This window comes from Capsicum annuum, chromosome 5 (genome assembly GCF_002878395.1).
Source record: "Capsicum annuum cultivar UCD-10X-F1 chromosome 5, UCD10Xv1.1, whole genome shotgun sequence".
NCBI classification, from domain to species: Eukaryota; Viridiplantae; Streptophyta; class Magnoliopsida; order Solanales; family Solanaceae; genus Capsicum; species Capsicum annuum.
In genome coordinates this window covers 120,332,434-120,343,509 of record NC_061115.1, presented here as the reverse complement: position 1 = coordinate 120,343,509, position 11,076 = coordinate 120,332,434, and positions in this window count along the sequence as shown.

Here is an 11,076-nt window from a genome sequence, read left to right as displayed (position 1 = left end):
ATAACAAGGCCCCAGTTTGGATCTTGTCAATTACCGCTAGTTGAATAAGATAATAGTGAAGAATAAGTATCTGCTTCCTAGGATTGATGATATCTTGGATCATCCTAAGAGTGCTAAGAACTTTTCCAAGATTGATCTTCTGTCGGGTTATGTTAAGTTGAAGATTAGGAAAGTGGATATCCCTAAAAAATCCTTTCAAACCTAGTGTGGTCATTTTGTGTTTTTAGTGATGTCCTTTGGTATAACTAACGCCCTAATAGAATTTATGGAGCTTATGAATCAGATATTCTATTAGTTCTTGGATTTGTTTATAATTCTGTTTATTGATTATATTTTGGTGTATCCCAAAAGTGAGGTTGAATATGCTGATCACCTATTCCTTGTTTTGTAAACCTTAAATGATCAGTAGTTGTATGTGATGTTCTCAAAGTTTGAGTTCTGGTTAATCATTATGACCTATCTTGTTCACATTTTTTCTTATGACAGGATTATGGTGGATCCCAAAAAGGTTGTTGTGGTTAATATATGGCCTTAACTCTCGACTTCAACAGACATATGGAGCTTCATGCATTTATCCAGTTATTACATGGGGTTTATGGAAAACTTCTCTTTTATTGCTACCCTATTGAGAAAGACGACTCAAAAGATGGTGAACTTCTTGTTGTCATATGCTTGTAAAGGTAGTTTTAAGAAGTTGAAAGAAAATTTAACCTTGGTTCTAGTTTTTACTCTACTCGAGGGTACACATAGTTTTTTTTTATTCTGATGCGTCCCTTGTAGGACTGGGTTGTGTGTTGCTGCGGCATGGAAAGGTGGTTCCTTATGCTTTTAGGCAGCTAAAGGTGCATAGAAAAACTATCCAACTCATGATTTGGAGTTATTAGTTTTGGTCTTTGCTTTGAATATTTTGCACCATTGTTGGTATGGGGTTATGTCGACATCTTTTGAGACTATAAGAGTTTGCTATATGTGTTCACCTAGAAGGATTTTAAGCTCAGGTAAAAGGGATAGCTTGGGTTTCTCAAGGACTACACCATGAGTCTGTATTATCATTAAGGTAAAGCTAATGTGGTTGCTGATGCTCTAAGAAGGTTGTCCATTAGAAGCTTATCTTTTCTAGATGAGCAAAAGAGAGGATTGGTGAACGATATCTATCACTTGGATAATCTTGAATTTTATCTCTTAGACTTTAAAGATGGTGGTTTTAATGTACAAGAGGTGGCAAAGTCATCCCTTGGTTCTATGTTGAAGGATAAATAGGTCTTGGACTATATCTAGATATAGATCTAGGATGATGTGGGTCACTAGAAGATGATGACTTTCGATTCTAGTGGTGATGGTATCTTGAGGTACAAAGACAGGTTATGCATTTCAGCTATTAATATGCTGCGAGAGAGCATTTTGGTTGAAGGTCATGAGTCGAGGTACATTGTTCATCCTAATTCGACGAAGATGTATCATGACATACGAGAAATTTTTTGGTGGAATAACTTAAAGAGGGATGTGTCCAATTTTGAGGCTAAGTGTTTGGTTTGCCAACAAGTAAAGGTTGAGCACTTAAGGCTTGGTGGTTTTTCTCAAGAGATTGAGTTTCCTATGTGGCAATGGGAAGTGATTAATATCGATTTCATAACTGGTCTTCCATGTTCCCGTCATCCGTCTAATTCAATTTGTGTCATCGTGTATAGGATGACTAAGTTCTGTCACTTTTTTCTAGTGAGGACTAATTTTTCAGTGGAGAATTACACTAAGTTCTTCATTGATGAGATCATGAAGCATCATGGTTCTCCAATTTCCATCATATCTGATATAGGTATCAAGTTCTCATTTTACTTTTAGCATTTCTTTTAGTGAGATTTGGGGATTAAGGTGAACCTTAGTACCACTTTAAACCCTTAGACAGATGGACACGCTAAGTGGATGATATAGACATTGGAAGTTATGCTACGATTTAGTGTGATTAATTTTGGTGGTAGTTCGGTTGACCATTTTCCTCTTGCTGAGTTTGCATTTAATAATAGTTATCATATGAGTATTGGTATGGCCCCATTTGATGTTTTTAACAACACGTGGTATAGGTCTCTTATTGGGTGATTCGAGGTTTGTTAGATTAAGTTGTATGGCCCTGACATATTTCACCAAGTGATGGAAAAGGTGAAGGTAATTCAAGATAGGCTTAAGACCGCCCAAAGTTGACAATGGTCATATGTGGATGTAAGGAGAGGGGACTTGGAGTTTAATATGGAAGATTTGGTGTTCATGAAGGTGTATCCCGTGAAGGGAGTGATGCAATTTGAAAAAAGAGAAGCTCAGTCCAAGGTATGTTCACCCCATTCATATTTTGAGGAGATTAGGCAAAGTGGCTTATAAGTTGGAATTTCCTATGAGTTTGGGTTCTATTCATCCAGTCTTCTATGTGTCGATGTTGAAGAAGTGCATAAGCTATGCTTCCTTTGTCATTTCTTTTAACTGTGCTGGTGTCTCAAACTTCTTGTCCTATAAGGAAGTTCCAATTAAGATTTTGGATCAGCAAGTTCAATAGTTACGAGCAATGGACGTGGCTTCGGAAAAGGTTTTATGGAGGAACTAAAGGCGTGAAGAAGCTATTTGGGAAACCGAGGAGGACATGAATTCCAAGTACCTTTTCTTGTTTCTCCCTTCAGAAAATCGTGCATATGATATATGTATTTCTTACCATCTTTGTTTTCTGCCTTTATTAAAGGTAAGTGTGGTTTTATTTTGTGTCAAATCATGCTAATGAATGCCATGTTGCATAATTCCCACACGAATCATCCTAAGGAGGGAGAATGTCACACCCCATATGGTTGGTCCTTAAAAATTTCTAAAATTTTATCTTCACTATAGCGAGTATGACTCCTATTGTGAATCGTAGGGAGTCTTCACAAGTTCTTAAACTTGAATCATAGCCTAACCAATGTGTGTGACAATTTTTTTTCTTATGATTATGAGTGTCTCCAAAACCAATCTTATAGGCTAATTACAAGTTATGATGTCTCAACAGCAGTCAAACCACTGTGTGTACCAAATGTTGCTTTCCTGGTGACAACTAGGACCCAACAACTTCTAAGGACCACCCAACAACTTCTAAGGACCCCTAACGAGTTGTATAATATAAGTTGTGTGCCTAATGACACTGTCATTGATATGACTCACAGAGACGAGTCGTAATATATTGTTAGAAGTTGCATTGTGAGCCGTAGTCACTGACGATAATTTTTCATGGTTTAAGTTTAAGGAACTTTGGACAATTCAATTATTACACATTTAAAAACTGCACGTCCATAAAGCATTAATAGGGGTTATTTCTCATTCCTAATGTTATAAAAATACTCTCTCTTCTCTCTAAGTTCCCTCAAGCAAAGAACATAGAGTTTCCAAGAAGTAGGTCATCTAAGGGCTCAAGGGTTGATTTCTCTCAATAAAACATGGTGTTTCAGGCATGTTACGCTTCCCTAATTATTACTTTACTTGAAGTATGTCTTTTAAAGTAATATTCATATGGTTTTGATGTTGGTTTTAGAACATGGGCTGAGGGTTTTGAATGTTTGTGTTTGTACATTGGTTTCCCATGGTTTACATATGATTTTTCATGCTTTAATTATGGTTTTGAACTTATGGGTTGCATGGGTATGTTGAATAAACTAGGGAATTATGATTTTCCTCAATTTGTAAATATTTACAATTAAAGTGGTAATGATCTCAACCCCATATTGTTAAATTGGATTTGAATATGAAAAGTATGTATATTGAACTATTCTTGAACTATTGAATAATGTGGAAAAAAAAACAAATGAAGCATAATGATTTTAAATTGAACCAAGAGGGTCTTGAATTTCCCCAAGTGATGATAATTAGTTTGGCATGTTGATGTTACCTTGCAAGTATAATTGTAATGATGATACCAACAATGTATTCCTAAATGTGTATTATTTTTCAATGAATGAAAATGTGTGATAAATGATTTAATTGGTATTTAATAAGGATTCCGTAGTTTAGTTATAAAAGTGGAGGTCCCGAGGGACCAACACTTGAAACCATGACTGTCGATGCGGGGTCTAAATGACCGGGTGGTTTGAGTCCCCTTTATTATTATTATTATATGATTGAGAGGTTCGAGTTCCCCATATTATATCATATGATTTGGTGCTTCTGTCGGCTTAGTATGCCGGGAGGTTCGAGTCCCCCATAGTGCATACGTATATTATATCCTTTAGTTCGTACAACTACACATACTGGGGCCCTTCTAGATCAGGAAAAGCTAAACTCATATAGCCTATGGATGCCTTCTAAATACAGTTGAGCTACATAAATCAAAGCAAAAGTTTTACAGTGCATGATAATCCATGTTCCCTTTTGCAGCATATTATTTATGTATGTATAAGATGATGTTCACATGATTTTTAATCAGATTTGACTTGGCTTATTTTATCCCTTATCTATGAGTTCCATGCTAGTTCTTAACCGACTAACAATCTTTGGATGCTGTATCCTTGTGCGATGCAACCACCGTAGATAATTCTACTTTTCTCGCATAGTGTTAGGTCGATCAGATCGGTTTGTCGGTCGTTGGTGGTGAAGTGGTTAGCTTACATTCTTGGGAAGACTTGGACATTTCATAATTTTCCATTTATAGAATAGAACTGAGAGTTCACATTATAATTAATATTTTTATTTTCATTGTCAGTGTCTAGGGAATGTCCCAACTCTTTATTCATTTCAGTTTTGTTAGAAGGCTTTCTGGATTACTGTGGACTTAGGTGACTTTGTTTGGTTATCAATTATAGACATGTCTTAAATTCTTTGATTTTATCGGATGCATTCTTGTTATATGTATAGAATTCAACCGGCATTAGGGGTATGGTATTCTGTTAGGTTAGGTGCAGGGGTGGTATCCTATCCTTGTTTATAACAAGCCTTGGTTTGGGTCGTGACTTAGTACTTCTTATTTTTGTGATTTTACCACTAGAAGAGGAGAGAGGAAATGATTCAGACCACGCCTCAAACAATGTTGTGGATAACACAGAGATAAAAGGGTTCTTTAAGAAGGCGGGATAGATTTGGACCTAGGTGCATTCATAAGTAGCTACACAAACTGACTAGTAGATGATTGAGGATTCTATACCTGTTGCCACCATGGAGAAGTCAGTTTGTGAGACAACATACATTGGGACCCCCAGTTCAGTTGCTGATGCTATGCTAGATCCTTCTCTACAGACAGTTATAATTGAGCAGGGCACTAATACCTAGAGAGTAGCTATCCAATAAACTACTCGATTCCTTTGGCTTAGCTATATTCAGGAGGACCATCACATGCTCTCTCCTTCTCTTTAAGTTAGACTTATTATATTAAGGACAATGTGTACGGTCTCTCTTTCTCATTTATTTAGTCTTATTATATTGAGGACAATGCATACATTTTCATTGAGGGTGGGGTGTTTTACAGATATTTTAATTTTGTACTATAATATTGATTCTTGGATGTTTATTGGATACTATATTTGTCATTTTGTTCTATATATACGGTTATTTTTACTTTTTTATTCCTTTTATGTTGGGCTTATACAGGTCTTAATATGTAGATGATGTTTCCTTAGATTCTTATTTTATTTGTTGCTGCTTTGGATTTGAATTGACTCATAATGTATGGTTCTCGTGCTCTTTCCTTTCTTTTTTATTTGATTTTATTAATATTTTTCCATTTATAAATAAATTCTATTTATCATGCATTTTCAAGAGGCAATTATACTAGCAATAGAATACTTTGACTCAAATGTTGTACATGGGTAGATATTTCATACATCCTATTATTACATTCAACCTTCATAGTGATATTTATCAAAACATGCACATTTTTAAAATTTTGTCCATTTTTCTAGTTAAGATAGTTAGGATCTAATTTTGGTGAAAAATCTTATCCCATTTATGCTACTTTGATACTCTTCTTGCTATGTTTAAGAACATGGGACAAAAATCTAGATAGGGTGTCTCGAGTATACAATTGAGTTCCATGTGGGAAAGGTTTTGATTTGATTTTGTGCATTGTATCCACCAAGAATTTTCTTGGTTCTCCATTTTAAAAACCATGTAGGACTCTCTATATCCTATGTTGCAGTAGAGTCACTAAAACATAAACAAGTACTACCCTAAACATGACCTATGCTACAAACCAAGCTAACACATAGGTGATCTCTGAAATTGCATGTTTCAAAATTGTGATGTGGAGATTATGGGAAAGCCTATGGTGTGGTACTTTTGTCGTTGATCCTCCTTCAGGGAGTGAGCGACTTGGTATAGTCCCTAGAATGGTTGTTAATAGTACATTCAAACAAGGGACTTCATTGTGTGAGGGAGATCAATTTTCATTGTTGAGAGAAATTAAATCTTTGTTTCCATCCACAAGCACGTACTTGGCTTGGTAAAATTTAGCTAATGTTGGATGCTTGTTATTAGCCAATTGAATAGCTTGATAGATCAAGTATGGAACTTGGTTTTCTAATGTTTAAGGACAAAATGATTTCCTCAAAGAGACAAGTTTTTAGGCTCTTAAGTTGTACTATTTATTGGCATTGGTATTTTGGTTGTAAGCTCATTGCTTTACTCGAGGGCGGGAAAAGTTTTATGTCGGGGTGTAGATGAGTTGGCTAATTTCTACTCTATTTTCTTTTAAAATAAAAAGAAAATCTTGTCTACAATGCTCAATTGAAGAAATTTAATGTTGATCATGTTCATTCTCAAGGTGAAGGCCTAGAAGTCATGAAGATATACAAAGGAACAAAAAGAGGTAAAAATTGGAAGAAGGATGAAAAAATTGAACAAATTGAGCGAAAAGGTAATTTGGCCTGACACTAAAGCTAAGAGTGAAATGCCAACCCTGACTCTTCATCGCCAAAATTGATTTAAAATGGCCTAAAGAAACTAGACAAAATAGTGATGACATTTATGATTTGCTGCATCGCTGGTCAAATCAGCACACTAGGTCAAGCATCATCGAAATGAATAGAAGTCAACCCAAGTAGTTGAGCAAGATAATGAAAGAATAAGAAAGGAGCGAATCAACACATCACCTATTTACTGGATGATGGAATATGCATAACTGATTTGTCACGTGGTGGATTTTTTTATAAATTTAATGGCCCAATTTCCCAGATGCTTCATAAGTTGTTTGGTCTATATAATACCTAGTTTTTATAGATTTAAGAGACTCGAAGTTTATAGTTTGTATTCCATTATGAGAATTTAGCTATTTAATCTATCAATTTGGAATTATTTCTCAAGGTAATCATAATCTATGGCTCATATGGAAGAAGGATATGGTATATTTTGTTCTTGTTTTTTCATGAATAGCTAAATTTCTATCCTTAGGCTTATGTATATGAGAGTGTTGATTGGTGTATGGGTAGTTTTGATTAAAATACTAATTGATTGTTTATTATGATATTAAAATGATCATCATGTATTCATCCATGGGTTAGTATTGTAAACCCAACCCATTCTTAGATCCCTTATTTTTGTTGAAACTGGAAGTGAGACTGATAAGGTTTGGTTAACACAACTTGAGTCTCTAACTCATATGTTAGTGATGCTTGAAATAGAACATTTTGTGTTGAGGAAATAGTTTTGTTACTATCAAGACATGTTTTTTTGAAAGAAACACTTATGAAATTTCGCAATAGATGGAAAAATTATTTTTCATATGCATACATTGCCTAATCATAGATAACTTTTAGATCTATAGAAATCACGACCTACCCATTCATGAAATTGACCTCATAGAAGCAAAACCTCAAGTACCCTCGCATTTATTTATTACAAGCTTAGCTATTAATCAAAATTGGACTTGTACTCCAAACCCCAAATTTACTTTAATTGCATTATTTTTAACATATAACACATAACTTAAAGTTGGTTAGAACCCTTCAAGGTGAACTACAATTTTATTCCATTAGGAATTGCCTTGACTCTTGTTGGGTAACAATACTTGACAACATCTGCTATAATAAATTATAGTGTAAATTGAGCGTTATTACAAATATGTTTGGTTCGTACATGCAATAGAAGGTAATAACAAGAGGCCACAAAAATAATGTATGACATCTTAATACCACTATCAACACTCCTTGACAAACCATAATCAACACTAGAACGCCCCTATCATATCATACCTGATGTTGAACTTCAACAAGAACTCATAGTAACCATATTGTAACCTAAAACAAAAGTCATGTAAAAATGTATAAAAAAAGTGTTAACAAAGCATATTCTAGTCTCAAACGAAAAATAAAATCCATTTATGAAAATATAACCATACCTAGACAATGGGAAGAACTTCAAGGTTTTTAAGTCAATTTCCAAACCATAGGGTCGTAAATACTGATCTCGGGAAAATAAGTACACTAAGGTAAGGTGTGTCCCCTAATTACTAGGTAAAAGAAGAGAGGTCTAGGTCAAATACTATACTAATTGAGGAAAAAGGCGAAAAAGAGTCCAGAAATCATGTAAAGGTCAAACACAACCCAAGGTAAAATCCTACACTGATAATCAAGAGTCTAATTGCATAAAGAGTCTTCAAGCCAATTTTACTAGCTAAAGAGGTTAGTGGGGCCCACTACAGGGACCCATAAACAAAATATAGGCTAAAACCTAACCTAGTCTAGCCTAAGGCTTTCCAATCCCATTTCAAGGTATAAATAGTACTAATAGTTGCCCAAATGGATGATACTACAATATTTTTTGGGATAAAGAGCTCAAAATCTATTAAAATAAGGACCTAATTAGATATACAAGGCATAAAATACCAACCAATATTGGGCAAAATTAGCTGCCCAAGATTAGCAAAATAGTACACTAATATCGTAAATAAGATTAATCTAGCTATGGGATAAGCCTATCCTACTTGGACACTACCCAACGTTCATCCACTCTTCTAAGTTGGATCATTCCCCTTTTAAGATGCCTCCAAGAGTTGCCATGCTATCAAAACAATAATCTAATAAACAAGAATAGGAAAAATATAAATATATTTCATATAAATGCTTCGAGTCTTAAATTAGACTAAAAATTTCATGCAGGCTCTGCTAGCTGAATTACAAAAATTGAAATCGTCACAACATATCACATAGCTCAAGGATCAAATGCCACAAAAATATAGCTAAATCTGGGCTTAAATTAGGCTCGGTTTAGTACTAATAATAATTGACAAATGAATATATAAAATGGAGAATCAAGCAAGAAATTAAGAGAAAGCTTATGGGAATTTGAATGTATCGGGCAAATAATTGCATTCACCAGTTAATCCTAGCTCAAATGATCAATTCCCACATAAATTTTAAGCTTATACAGGTATCTAATTGTTGATTCTCTTATATAAATGTATTGTAGAAGAAATAGAATGAAATATACATAGTACCAACGATGGCGGCATAAGCAGATAAATGACCACTTAAGCGATCACCTATTAAGCACCCAAGGTTCGCTAAAGTGACCCTACCCTAGCTAGTCATGTTCACCAAAGTTGTCAAGGGCCGCTTAAGCGGCTACCACTAAAGTGCCCAAGGGGCAACTAAAGAATCAAGGACAAGGATATACATCCCCACTAATGAGGTATAGGGCCGCTAAAGATGTCATCACTAAAGAGATCCCCTGGCTGCTTAAGAAGCTACATCGGATATTTGGTACTAACCAAGATTAGTTAGTCCTAATGGACCCCGACTGGGTCTTAGCTATTGGTTTAGAATCTTGTGCCCACAGATTAAAAATGCTACCATACCAAATTTGACATTCTAGAATCAATGGCTCCATCTAAATTTCCATCCCCAGTCATCAGATTAAAATTTTTTTCCTACAATCTAAGGAGCCAGTCTTACCAATTTCCACCTAATAGACTAAATATTTTCAGAAGCCTCAAAACCTAGTCCAAGACTCCTCCTGGACTAAAATTGATGTTTTAGAGTTGTTAAGTCTGTTAGAAATGGCATATAAGACCTTTTTATTAAGGTTTAGGCCTAAGACCCATATTTTATATTTACAAGCTTGTAAATAGGGAAAATGCTTCACAAACTACATAAACTACCCAATAACAGAACTATTAGTCCCAACATGTCATAAATTACTTAGGGTGGCTATAGGAAAGCTATTAACATATAAAATGTATAAAACAAAGGGAATTTCTTGTAGGGTCATTACCTTATACATATTATAACTCATACACTTATGATTTATAGTATAACTTGTTTCAGTTACTCATTATATCTCTTTAATGACTAGTGAAATCATACTACGCCATATATGTGCTCCATTCAGATCTCTTAAACAAGTTTGTTTTTCTTATATATTCCTCCTCGGGGCTTAGTGGAGACTCAAAATTTTGGAAATCCATAGGTCAATATTTCTTAATATTCCTTTTATTCTAGGAACTCATGCACTAATTATGTTGTGACCCTTCTCATCTTTTGATATTGATATTAATGGCATTTGATTCATTGACTTGAATAACTTATTTATATACCTGAAGATAATGACATATGGTAGTTAGTAACTATTTTATTAGAACTTAAGGTTTGTTGTTTAAGGATGAAAGAAGAAGTTTAGTTTTTAATAATAGACCCTAGTGGTTATAGAATATAAATTCACATAATTAAGATCTATGTAGTTATTTTAGTTTTAGAGCTTTGTATATAGGTGTTAATTTAAAATTGAGTGAGAGCATTTAGTTAGATAGACATAGCTTTTCATAGCCATATGTGGTGTACCCCTAAGAGCATTAGAAATTTAAGCTAGTTATGTGTGGTATATCCTTAACAAATACCATAGTTTTGAAATATTTCCATGTTCGAAAGATTTCAGTCACATTGCTTGTAACATATTACTCATATCCTTACTTTCATCCTATGGTAACTTTGTTTCATGATACATAGTCTTAGACCAAAGGTGTGTTATTTTAAATTTTAAGTCATTCCTATTCTAAAAGCTCGAATCAATAAACTAGAATTCTCACTATGTTACAATGCTTAATCAAATATCTCACTCAGATTATGCCCAAATTTTTCCCTTCGTACT